General features: G+C 36.8%; 1 protein-coding gene across 1 annotated transcript in view; it reads right to left on the reverse strand.

Annotated features, from left to right (window-relative positions):
• NEGR1 (neuronal growth regulator 1) overlaps window positions 1-12,783 on the reverse strand; it is a 932,106-nt gene that overhangs the window by 513,981 nt on the left and 405,342 nt on the right. The gene's annotated exons all lie outside the window — the stretch shown is intronic.

A 12,783-nucleotide genomic window follows, 5' to 3' on the forward strand; every position in this document is an offset into this window, starting at 1 on the left:
TAAACGTTGGCAGAAGATTTCATCCTGTTTGGACATTTTATAGCATCTTAGGGAGCTATCTTTCCCCTAAGGGCTTTATTATTAATGGGAACTGCCCACGTGGTTTGAGGGAAGAATAGACTTCCTCAATTAGAAGATCTTTCAAGAGAGTTAACAGAGAATTTATTTTTTCATTTAAGGAAGAGAATGTTTCCCATAAGAACACTGAATCTTTCATGGCTTTCTTGCAAACACAATGCGTAAAATTTTTAGTTCCTTAAAAATTAAACAGACACTGTGAAATTTAATAAGGCTTAAAAGGGACCTGTCTTTAGTATCCCTGTTTTCTCACCACCCAGTAGTCGTGATAACAGATTATCAGCACAATATACTACAAAATTTTCATCTTCTTCAGATTAAAAACAACAACAAAAAAAACATGTTGAGGTCTTCCCAAGGATTACATTTAAGTAGTTCTCAGTCTATATCTGGAGGATACTTTTCCTACCATTTACTGGCTATGTGATTATGAGTAATTTCCTTTGCCTTCTGAAGTTCTGCTATTTCATTTGAGAGCCACATTACCTACTTTGCAGGTTGTACAGACTGGAGAAAATATATGCAAAATATCTAGCATGGGGTAAGTATTAAAAATGATCCTTGGCAACCATTTGTTTATTCCACAGTATTTACTTTTGCTTAATTCAAATACATAAATTTAAAAAGTATAATTTCCACTTTGTTGCTGTTTAGCCATAAAGTATCAATCTTTTGGAGACTCGGTTTCTTCTAACAAAGCATTGCCTCAACAATTGTAAATTTTACACATTAGCTTGCTCATCAATATCACTATTATAAGATTTATTCATTATAAAAGTATATTTCCTGAATTACATTCCATTCAGAACATAAAACTGCTACCTTAATTCTATAATGTTATACATTATTTACAATAATAAAATGACTTCAATAACTTCCTATAGATTGAAATATCTGATTTACTATATAATCACTATATACATTAACTTCCACTATTGTTTGGATATGTTGTCACATTGGCTAATTCTGGAAATTTTGTTAAATAAATAGAAAAATAAAGGGCCTGCTTTTTTTGCTCAACAAGATGTTATGTTACAGATAAATAACTGAATACAAAAATTTGACCATTTGAGAAACTCCCCCAGAAGACAAACAGTTTGTCTAGTATAGTGATGATAATTACAGATTATTACACTAAAATACACTTTTTCATGAGACAAATTAAAGGAGCTATTTTCTTAAAGTTAATATTGACTGAGCTTGAAAACCATACAAAACACAAATTGTTATTGTTGTTAGAAATAAGAAAAATATTTAAACAAGATAAAATTTCTTATATGAATAAATGGAAGAGTTAACCACAGCCTAATTAACATGATTTTTTTTTTTTTACTTTCCTGGATAATATGACTCTTTTGCATCCTTAACCATAACACTATCCTACCTTTATGCTTTTCTCAAATCAATGAAATCAAATTGGTCAATTTCTTCAGGGGGCCCTTTAAAGTCTACTGAAAGCAGTTCAGCTCATTCCTTCCTTACTTCACCTCTTTCTTAAAACTGTCCTTAATTGGTTATTGTTTCCTCCACCTTGGGTTGTAAGCAGTTCGTTGTGTGTGTGTGTTTTTTTTTCCTTTATTTCCAAGATTGATATTTTGCCTCATTTTTTGGGTGAGATATGTAAATCTTCAAGGCATTTTCATTGTTCTGCAAGTTATATATCATTCATTGTAACTATACCATACCCCCGTCCATGCACACAGACTCATCCACAGTCTAGATTCATACCTTAATTTGTACTGTACAGGTAGAACATTCAAATATTAGTTTATTTGGTTAGTTTATAAAGCTTCTTAACTGATAGTTTTATTATGTGATAAATCAATAAAAGCAAATGCACACATTATTAAAACTACAGAATTCAGAAATTGAGGAGCTATCTTAAAATTCATCTAGACCAAACTCAAATATTGTATGCTCTTCTACCCCCAGTAAGAGACCAATTATTCATTAAACATCTGTGGTATATAAACATCATGTATTTGGCCTGTGGGAAATTGAGAACTAGATGACACACTTGCCACTTTCATGAATCAAGTACATGAAGAAAACTTACATTAAAAAAGGTATTTAATGAATCTTCAGAGTGAGACCAGAAGACCTATTAACAGGCAATTACATCAAACGAATCAAAGAAGTTGTCTGCTAGTTGCTTTAAATTCACACGGACAAAGGCTGGACTTGTCTTTGATCTTATTTCTTCTTGTAAACACTTTTCTCTATATATTTTTGCTGGGTATGTGAAATAATCTGAAATAATGTCTGAGGGTTCCACTTTTACAAGCTAAAGTCAATGCCAAGCACTTTCTTAATCTTGTTCATAAACCTCAGAATACTTTTGAATCCCTCTGCTTTGACCAAGATGGACTTAAACTATAGAATTTTGAGTTTTTCTTAGCACAGATATTGTTAATTTTAGTCTGACGTCTCCCCACCTGGGTGATTCTAAGGATGTCACATAATAATAAGCACAGTAAACAATTAGCATCATCCAACAAACAGCCCTAATATGGTCTGTGGCATCTGTTTGTCCCTAGCTTGAAAGCTAATAAGAGCCAGGACTCTCCAAGGTACCTTCCTTTTCAGATTCAAGTCTAATTACACTTTCTGCATTTCAAACCATTGAGGTACTTATGGCTAGGGAGAACACTCACATTATTTTAGAGTAGAACAAATTAAGAAACCCTGCATAAGTGGGCAGAATGCCAGCTTGCAATTCTCCCAGAAGTCTTGACTCACATGACAATGTTTCTTGTAGGGCATCTACTTGTTTAGGTTTTTTTTTTTTTTAAGAGTTTTGATTATAAGGAAAATTTGCACATTAGCTCTTTTTTAAATTTCTGTAGTAGAACACAAAATTAGCAATGCAACTGTAAGTAAGAGGATCTGGGTGAATTAAAAAATGCATGAAGTTTATACATAAGAGCTGAAAGAAGGCAATAAAATCACCTAACTTCCTGGAAAATGGTTCACAAGCCATTAATTAATCACACTGAACAAAATATTTAATACACACAGAAACATTAGAGAATAGGGAAGTACTCGATATTTTAGATAATAAATTTTCCTTGATTATACACATCAGCATCATTATGATTCATCTGAATATTTGGTAAAATATTGTAAGTTTCTATTTAGACATTTATCTCTGTTCTAGGTTTACCTGGATATTTTTCATAACAAAACAAATGGGAAATTTATAATCAGTATGATAGTTTATGAAATGTGTTTTCCCAAAAATATCTTTATACTGTAAATTGAGTAATATATAGAAATGCTTTTAATAAGCAGGCAGAAGGCTTGATTTAAAGTGTTATACTTAGAAAGCTAATTAAATCTTGCGATGAAGTTTCTATATCAAAAGACGACAGCTTTTTCACTTATGCACTTCTGGGAAAAGACTATCAACCATTAATAGTTCTTATGACAAGACTGAGCGTTAATATTTGCAAGCTTTCAAAGGAGTTGCTAATTATACACAAAGGAACAAAAGGTGTTGAAAACTCTAACAAAGGGGCTTAGATTAGTCCAGTGAAGTTTCCTGAATTCAAAACCTGCTAAACATGTTCTCCCTTGATAATTATGATTATTAGTTATGCCCTAATAAAAATGGTACATGAAAATATTAGTGTTTGCTTTAGAAGTATTAATTTAAGAATAGTAAAACCTAAAGTTTCTATTCCGTTCTCTTTCATAGTATTAACCTAGAATTCCATGAAAATGGTTATAGCATATTACCCTTTGTGACTTTGGATTATATATTAAAATGACCAGTGTGTTATTAGTTTAAGGGGGGGGGGAAGGAAGCAAGGGAGAGATAGAAGCAGGAATTCAGGGTGAGGCAGATAAATCAAACTTTAGTTTTTAACATCTAACCAGGTAAATTATTTAATTGGTGCAGAACACTCACCCTTACTTTTTAACACCAGTCAGCTTCTGAAATGGTAATATGGGTGGTATGAGGCACACTGCACCTCCTGTGTCACTCACCTTCTCCCCAAGTTGCCTTAAACAGAGAGATATATTTTTAGTAAAGATAAATGAGATATAAAACTATTTGAGAAGTATTTATCACTTTTTTATGTGTATTACATTTGCTGGTTTTCTGAAATACGGAAGAGAGAGATGCTGTTCATGTTGTTTAAGGGTCAACTGTATTGACATACTTATGTAAAAGGTTAACAACTTTTCAAAATGTGAATATTTTTATTTTCTTTCTTACTCTCTGTCCCAGTCATGAAGTCAGGGACAAATATCTAGTTTCATTCCTTGTACTAGGATTTTTTAAATTTAATTTTAATTTTTTAAATTTATGTTTTCTTTATTTAATAAATAGTAATTATAAATATTCATAAGATACAAAGTGATGTTGCAATACGTATAATGTATAGTGATCAGATTAGGGTAATTAGCATATCCGTTATCTCAAACATTTACCATTTCCTTTTGTTGGGAATGTTTAATATCCTCCTAGCTTTTTAAAAACTGTATGTTATTGTTAACTACGTCACCTTACAGTGGTATAGAACACTGGAACTTATTCTCTTTTGTTGTTTATACTACAAATTTTTTTGTTTGATTGTTTTAATTGTACTTTAGGTTCCGGGGTACATGCGCAGATTATGCAGGATTGTTGCATAGGTACATACATGGCAAGGTGGTTTGCTGCCTCCATCCCCCTGTCACCTGTATCTGGCATTTCTCCCTGTGTTATTTCTCCCCAACTTCCCCACACTCCCGCTGCCCCTCCCTTAGCCCCCACAACAGACCCCAGTGATGTTCCCCTCCCTATGCTCACGTGTTTTCATTGTTCAACACCCACCTACGAGAGAGAACATGCAGTATTAGGTTCTCTGTTCTTGTGTCAGTTTGCTGAGAATGATGGTTTCCAGTTTCATCCATGTCCCTACAAAGGACACACACTCATCATTTTTTATGGCTGCATAGTATTCCATGGTGTATATGTGCCACATTTTCTTTGTCCAGTCTATCATTGATGGGCATTTGGGTTGATTCCAGGTCTCTGCTACTGTAAACAGTGCTGCAATGAACATACTTGTGAATGTGTCTTTGTAATAGAATGATTTATAGTCCTTTAGGTATATACCCAGTAATGGGATTGCTGGGTCACATGGAATTTCTATTCCTAGATCCTTGAGGAATCGCCACACTATCTTCCACAATGGTTGAACTAATTTACACTCTCTTATTTCCTTGAACAGCGATTTGTAGTTCTCCTTGAAGAGGTCCTTCACGTCCCTTGTTAGTTGGATTCTTAGGTATTTTATTCTCTTTTTAGCAGTTGTGAATGGGAGTTCACTCATGATTTTGTTCTGCTCTCTGTCTGTTATTCATGTATAGAAATGCTTGTGATTTTTGCATATTGATTTAGTGTCTGGAAACTTTGCTGAAGTTGCTTATCAGCTTAAGAAGATTTTGGGCTGAGACGATGGGGTCTTCTAAATATACAATCATGTCATCTGCAAATAGAGACAATTAGACTTCCTCTTTTCCTAACTGAATACAGTTTATTTCTTTTTCTTGCCTGATTGCTCTGGATAGAACTTCCAATACCATATTGAATAGGAATGGCGAGAGAGGGCATCCTTGTCTAGTGTCAGTTTTCAGAGGGAATGCTTCCAGTTTTTGCCCATTCAGTATGATATTGGCTGTGGGTTTGTTGTAAATAGCTTTTATTATTTTGAGACACGTTCCATCAGTACTAGTTTATTGAGAGTTTTTAGCATAAAGCACTGTTGAATTTTGTCAAATGTCTTCTCTGCATCTATTGAGATCATCATGTGGTTTTTGTCTTTGGTTCTGTTTATGTGACGGATTACTCTTATAGACTTGCATATGTTGAAACTGCCTTGCATCTCTGGGATGAAACTTACTTGATCATGATGGATAATCTTTTTGATGTGCTGTTTCATTTGATTTGTCAGTATTTAATTGAAGATTTTTGCATCTATGTTCATCATGGATATTGGCCTGAAGTTTTCTCTTTTAGTTGAGTCTCTGCCAGGTTTTTGTATCAGGATGATGTTGGTCTCATAAAATGAGTTAGGGAGGATTCTCTCTTTTTGTATTGTTTGGAATAGTTTCAAAAGGAATGGTACCAGCTGCTCCTTGTATGTCTGGTAGAATTCAGCTGTAAACCCTGGATTTTTTTTGGTTGGTAGGCTGTTGATTGCTGCCTCAACTACAGCCCTTGTTATTGGTCTATTCAAAGATTCAACATCTTCCTGGTTTACTCTTGGGAGGGTGTAAGTGTCCAGGAATTTATCGATTTCTTCTGGATTTGCTGGTTTATGTGCATAGAGTTGTTTGTAGTAATCTGTGATGGTGGCTTGTATTTCTGTGGTTTTGGTGGTGATATCCCTTTATCATTTTTTATCACATCTATTTGGTTCATCTCTCTTTTCTTTTTTATTGGTCTGGCTAGCAGTCTGTCTATTTTGTTGATCTTAAAAAAAAACAGCTCCTGGTTTTATTGATTTTTTTGAAGGCTTTTTTGTTTTTCTATCTCCTTCAGTTCTTCTCTGATCTTAGTTATTTCTTGTCTTCTGCTAGCTTTTGCGTTTTTTTCATCTTGCACCTTTAGCTCTTTCCATTTTGATGATATGGTGTTGATTTTAGATCTTTCCTTGCTTCTCAAGTGGGCATGTATTGCTATAAATTTCCCTCTAGACACTGCTTTAAATGTGTCCCAGAGATTCTGGTACATTGTGTCTTCATTCTATTGGTTTTGAAGAACATCTTTATTTCTGCCTTCATTTCATTGTTTATCCAGTCAACATTCAGGAGGAAGTGTTTAGTTTCCATGTAATTGTGCAGTTTTGAGCGAGTTTCTTGACCCTGAGTTCTAATTTGATTGCACTTTGGTCTGCTAGAATGTTCATTAGGATTTCCATTCTTTTTCATTTGCTGAGGAGTGATATATGTCCAAGTATGTGGTCAATTTTAAAGTGTGATGTGGTGCTGAGAAGAATGTATATTCTGCAGATTTGGGGTGGACAGTTCTGTAGATGTCTGTTAGGTCACTTTGGTCCAGATCTGTGTTCAAGTCCTGGACGTTCTTGTTCATTTTTTGCCTCATTGATCTGTCTAATATAGACAGTGGAGTGTTAAAGTCTCTCACTATTATTGTGTGGGAGTCTAAGTCTCTTTGTAGGTTGTTAAGAACTTGCTTTATGTATTTGGGTGCTCCTATGTTGGGTGCCCATATATTTAGGATCGTTAGCTCTTCTTGTTGGATTGACCCTTTTACCATTATGTAATGTGCTTCTTTGTCTCTTTTGATATTTGTTGGTTTGAAGTTTGCTTTATCAGAGACTAGAATTGCAACTCCTCCTTTTTTTTCCTCTCCATTTGCTTGGTAAATCTTCTTCCATCCCTTTATTTTGAGTCTATGTGTGTCTTTGCTCTTGAGGTGAGTCTTCTGAATACAGCACATGAATGAGTCTTGACTTTTTATCCAGTTTGCCAGTCTGTGTCTTTTTATTGGGGCATTTAGGCCATTTACATTTAATGTTAATATTGTTATGTGTGAATTTAATACTGCCATTTTGTTACTGGCTGGATTTTTTGCCTGTTAGTTGTTGCAGCTTCTTCATTGGTCTTTACCATTTGGTTCGTTTTTGTTGTGGCTGGTACTGGTTTTTCCTTTTCATGTTTAGTTCTTCCTTTAGAAGCTCCTATAAGGTGGGCCTGGTGGTGACGAAGTCTCTCAGTAGTTGCTTGTCCATAAAGGATTTTATTTCTCCTTCACATATGAAGCTTAGTTTGGCTGGATATGATATTCTGGGTTGAAGTTTCTTATCTTTAAGGATGTTAAATATTGGCCCCCACTCTCTTCTTGCTTGTAGGGTTTCTGCCAAGAGATCCACTGTGAGTCTGATGGGCTTCCCTTTGTGGGTGACCCAGCCTTTCTGGCTCCCCTTAGCACTTTTTCCCTCACTTCAACCCTGGTGAATCTGTCAATTATGTGCGTTGGGGTTGCTCTTCTTGAGGAATATCTTTGGGGTGTTCTCTGTATTTCCTGGATTTGAATGTTGGCCTCCTTTGCTAGCTTAGGGAAGTTCTCCTAGATAATATCCTGAAGAGTGTTTTCCAGCTTGGATTCATTCTCCCTGCTACATTCAGGTATACCTATCAAGCAAAGATTAGATATTTTCACACAATCCCATATGTTTTGGAGGCTTTGTTCATTTCTTTTTATTCTTTATTCTCTTGTCTCGCCTTCTTATCTTATTTCATTGAGTTGATCTTCAGTCTCTGATATCCTTTCTTCTGCTTGATCAATTCAGCTACTGAAACCTGTGTATGCTTCATGAAGTTCTCATGCTGTGTTTTTCAGCTCCATCAGGTCGTTTATGTTCTTCTTCAGTGTGGTTATTCTAGTTAGCATTTTGTCTAACCTTTTTTCAAGGCTTTTAGTTTCTTTGCTTTGGGTTAGAACATGTTTCTTTAGCTCAGAGAAGTTTGTTATTATCCACCTTCTGAAGCATGCTTCTGTCAATTCATCAAACTCGTTCTCCATCCTGTTTTGTTCCCTTGCTGGTGAGGAGTTGTGATCCCTTGGAGGAGGAGAGGCATTCAGATCTTGATGGTTTCATCCTTTTTGCACTGGTTTCTTTCCATCTTTGTGGATTTATCTAGCTTTGATCTCAGAGAGCCGCTTGATGATGTAGTTAGTTCCTTGTCTGCCTGTAGAGGCATTGCTGGGCTGCCACAGACACAATCTGGCTGCTGTTTAGGCTTCCTCTGTCTTTTGTTTACACAGGGAGATTGCGCCCACCTCTGTAATTGCGGATGCCCTTCCCCACACTGAGCTTGATCCTTCTGGATGGAACTCAAATTGATGTACTGGCTGCAAAACCCTCAAGCAAGAGGGCTTCAGCCTGCTGGGCTTTGTCGGTGGGGGGGGGGAACCCACCTAGCCTATCACCTGTCTCCCTGCTTTTAGCACCCTCTCTCTCCAGGGGGCCTGTAGCTCCATCCCACAGGGTCTCCCAGCCAGCCAATGCATCCACCTAGATCTGTTCCAACAATCCAGGACACTAACCAGGGCTGCTATTCAGGTCTACGCAGTTAACTCAAGTGCTTTTCAGCCCAGCGAAGAGCTCCTGGTCTGTATGTTGCAGAGGCTTTGGGAGAAGCACAGTATATGGACTGGTGTGCTGGGCAGGGGGTGATTCCCCATCCTCCAATCAGATGCCCTTCCTGGGTGGAGCAGTGCCCCACCCTGCCTTGGTTTGCCCTCTTTGGGTTTTGCCCACTGTCCAACCAGTCCAGTTGAAATGAATCTGGTACCTCTTTTGGAGATGTGGAGATCACTGGCTTTCTGCATCTCTCTCACTGGGAGCTGTGCATTGGAGCTGTTTCAATTTGGTCATCTCAACATAAGTCTATACTGTAATGTTTCTTGCCCCCAAATTGTCCTCCATACTTTCTCTTTGTTATCAAAAAGATAAGCAATGTATAATCTCCTGAAAGATCAAGTGGAAACAACCTTCTCCATTTGAAATTTCTAGCTAATCTCCCCTACCCCCACCTGGATTCCTGCTTGCTTGTCTTTTATTCCCACAATCTTGCTACAACAGGTAGTACCAAAGAAAGCCAGTGGAGCTCAAAGTTTTGAAGGGACACACACGCGCGCGCACACACACACACACACACACTCTTACACACACCACTTTAGAATAACTAGCTCATGTCTGAATAGCTTGTGTCTGAATGGTTCATAATTTATTCTTCAACTTGCCACTCTCCCACAATAGAAGTTAGATGACTCTATTATTACTTTTTTCCCTTTTAACCTATCTCTGAATAGAAAAGAAACTAATTTAGAATGGAGAAGTCAAGAACACAAGACATTTCGGTATGTGCTTGATTGCTACAATTCATTTCCAAATGGAAACATCCATAATAGTTCAAGAATAAGAGGAACCACATTGAAATGGGAATAGGGGCTCTGGCTCTTCGAAGCACTCTTCCAAAATTAGTAACAATTCAAAATAACAGTATTTCTATTTATTAAGCAGTTACAAGGCAAAAACACTATACCAAACACTTTAAATGGATAATATCACTTCCACTTAAAACAACACTGAGATAGCCAGGCATGATAGCTCATGATTGTAATCCCAACACTTTGGGAGGCTGAAGTGGGCAGTTCACAAAGTCAGGAGTTTGAGACCAGCCTGACCAACATGATGAAACCTCACCTCTACTAAAAAGACAAAAATCAGTTGGGAATAGTGGCACATGCCTGTAATCCTAGCTACTCGGGAGGCTGAGGCAGGAGAATCCTTTAAACCTGGGAGGCAGAGGTTGCAGTGAGCTGAGATCGCACCACTGCTCTCCAGACTGGGTGACAGAGTGAGACTCTGTCTCAAAAAAAAAAAAAAAAAAAAAGACCAAATAAGTAACTATTAAGATACTATTTGACAAATTCAATCAAGAATTCAGGCTACCAATAACCAAAGGTAGCTAACTTGTTAACTTCATAACATGCTAACTTGTTATCCTTCTTTAATTAAACTTGACATCCTGCAATAAGTTTTATTTTTTTAAAAAATTGAGAGAGAGCTGGGCACACAGTGGCTCATGCCTATAGTCTAAGCTACTTGGGAGGCTGAGGCAAGAGGACTGCTTGAAACCAAGAGTTTGAGGATATAATGTGCTATGATCATGCCTGTTAATAGCTACTGCACTTCAGCCTGGGCAACAGAGTGAGACTCTATCTCCAAAAAGTCAAAAGAAGGAAAGAAAAGAAATAATCTATATTATGAAATAATCTAGACATAAATTAACTAACATTTATAGACAACATCTATAAGTAGTCTGTAGGCATACCCATGGCATGATTCTATTGTTAGCTACCATGTGTCCTCAGTAGGACATTTTGGAAGGCCTGGATAGGAGTGACAAGGGTAATAGGTATCTTTAGGTTTTAATGTAGGAGCTATTTTTTTTTCTCTACTTATGTGCTTCAATTGTTCCAAGTTTTTGTCATTATTGTCATTATCATTATCATCTAACCTTAATAAGTGCTTACCATTTCCTAGGTACAGTGCTTTTCAAATATTACCTCATTTAATTCTCATAGTCATTCTTTTAAGTAGGTTATTTTTCATTTTTATTGAGATATTATCCAAATACTACACATTTTACCATTTTGTGTGCACAGTTCAAAAGATTTCAGCATATCCACAGTTTTGTAAGCATCATAATATTTTCATCACCCTTGAAAGAAATGCCATTCCCATTAGTATTTACTCCTCATTCATCCCTTCCTCCTGTCCCTAGTAACCACTAATCTCTTTTCATCTTTATAGATTATCCTATTGTAGACATTTCACATAAATTGAATCATAAAATTTGTGGTCTTGGTGTTTGGCTTCTTTCACTTACTGTTATATTTTCAAGATTCAGCTATATTGTAGCATGTTAGTACATTGTTCTTTCCTGTGGCCAAATAAGATTCCATTCTATGGCTACATCACATTTGTTTAACGCTTTATCAACTGATGAACACTTGGATTGTCTTCACTTTCTGGATGCTATTAATAATGCTGCTAAGAGGATTCATGTACAAGTTTTTGTGTGAACATATATTTTCAATTCTAGTGGATGTGTACCTAAAAGTGAAAGTGCTAAATTATATAGTAACTTTGTTTTTTGAGAAATGGCCAGCGTGTGCGGTGGCTCACGCCTGTAATCCCAGCACTTTGGGAGGCCGAGGAGGGTGGATCACGAAGTCAAGAGATCGAGACCATCCTGGTCAACATGGTGAAACCCCATCTCTACTAAAAATACAAAAAATTAGCTGGGCATGGTGGCGCGTGCCTGTAATCCTAGCTACTCAGGAGGCTGAGGCAGGAGAATTGCCTGAACCCAGGAGGCGGAGGTTGCGGTGAGCCGAGATCGCGCCTGCACTCCAGCCTGGGTAACAAGAGCGAAACTCCGTCTCAAAAAAAAAAAAAAAGAAAAGAAAAGAAATGGCCATATTTTCTTTCACGAGAGCCACACTATTTCATATTTCATGGTACCAGTTTCTATACCTTTTTGCTAATATTTCTTATTGTTAAACATTATTATAGCAATCTTAGTATATGCTAAGTGGTATCATATTATGGTTTTGACTTTTATTTTTCTATTGATGATAATGTTTAACTTTTTTATTTTTGAGATAGTCTCACTCTGTGGCCCAGGCTGGAGTGCAGTGGCACAATCTCGGCTCACTGCAACCTCCTCTTCCCGGGCTCAAGTGATTCTCCTGCCTCAGCCTCTGGAATAGCTGGGGTTACAGGTGCATGCCACCATGCCTGGCTAATTTTTGTATTTTTAGTAGAGATGGGGTTTCACCATGTTAGCAAAGCTGGTCTTGAACTCCTGACTTCAAGTGATCCACCTGCCTCAGCCTCCAAAATGTGTTTAACATACTTTTATGTCATGCTTGACTATTTATATAGCTTCTTTTTTACTAAGTTGAAGTTATCTATTTTCCCTTGATGCTTGTGCTTTTGTTCCCAAATCTAAGAAGCCACTGCCTAAGCTAAGGTCCTGAAGACACACTCCTCTGTCTTCTTGTAACAGTTTTACAGTTGTAGCTCTTACCTTCAGATTTTTGATCATTTTGAGTTAATGTTTTTGTATATGGCATGATGTAGGGGTCTGATTTTATTTTGTTTTTCCATT

The sequence above is a fragment of the Saimiri boliviensis genome, chromosome 11 (assembly GCF_048565385.1).
Source record: "Saimiri boliviensis isolate mSaiBol1 chromosome 11, mSaiBol1.pri, whole genome shotgun sequence".
Lineage (NCBI taxonomy): Eukaryota > Metazoa > Chordata > Mammalia > Primates > Cebidae > Saimiri > Saimiri boliviensis.